We start from the raw sequence: 522 nt of genomic DNA, 5'->3' as shown, positions 1-522 counted from the left end.
ATGGTGGAACGACCATATCATGGCGTTCCATGAAGCAGACGATCGCGCCACATCTTCAAACCATTCGGAGATATTGGTTGTTCATGAGGCCAGCCGCGAGTTGTTCAGAACAGGGGGAGTAATACGTGTTGTACTCTTTTTCCTTCACCATGGTTTTGTCCCACTTGGTTTTCCTGGTAAGGTTTTAATGAGGCAACATCTAAAGCGTATTACAATCCCTGTATGGTTATGCCTTCGCATCCAAGGGGAAGTGTTATAAATCATATTGTGGATGTCCATAACCGGCCCGGTTCATAACCGGCTCAATGCTAGAGAGAGAGAGAATCGGCATCTTGTCTTTTCCTTATTAGACTTATGATTTGTACTCCTTCCATTATTCTATGATGGTGTTATTCTATATATATAAAGGGTTCCTTATGTTTATGAATAATACAGAAACATAGATTCTATTCTCTAGTTTCACAGCATTATTCTCCCGAGTTCTTTTGCGTATTTTATTTCCTAGGGAATCTGATATGTTTA

The sequence above is a fragment of the Brassica oleracea genome, chromosome C7, assembly GCF_000695525.1.
Source record: "Brassica oleracea var. oleracea cultivar TO1000 chromosome C7, BOL, whole genome shotgun sequence".
Taxonomy (NCBI): domain Eukaryota; kingdom Viridiplantae; phylum Streptophyta; class Magnoliopsida; order Brassicales; family Brassicaceae; genus Brassica; species Brassica oleracea.
Note: the sequence above shows the minus strand (reverse complement) of the source record.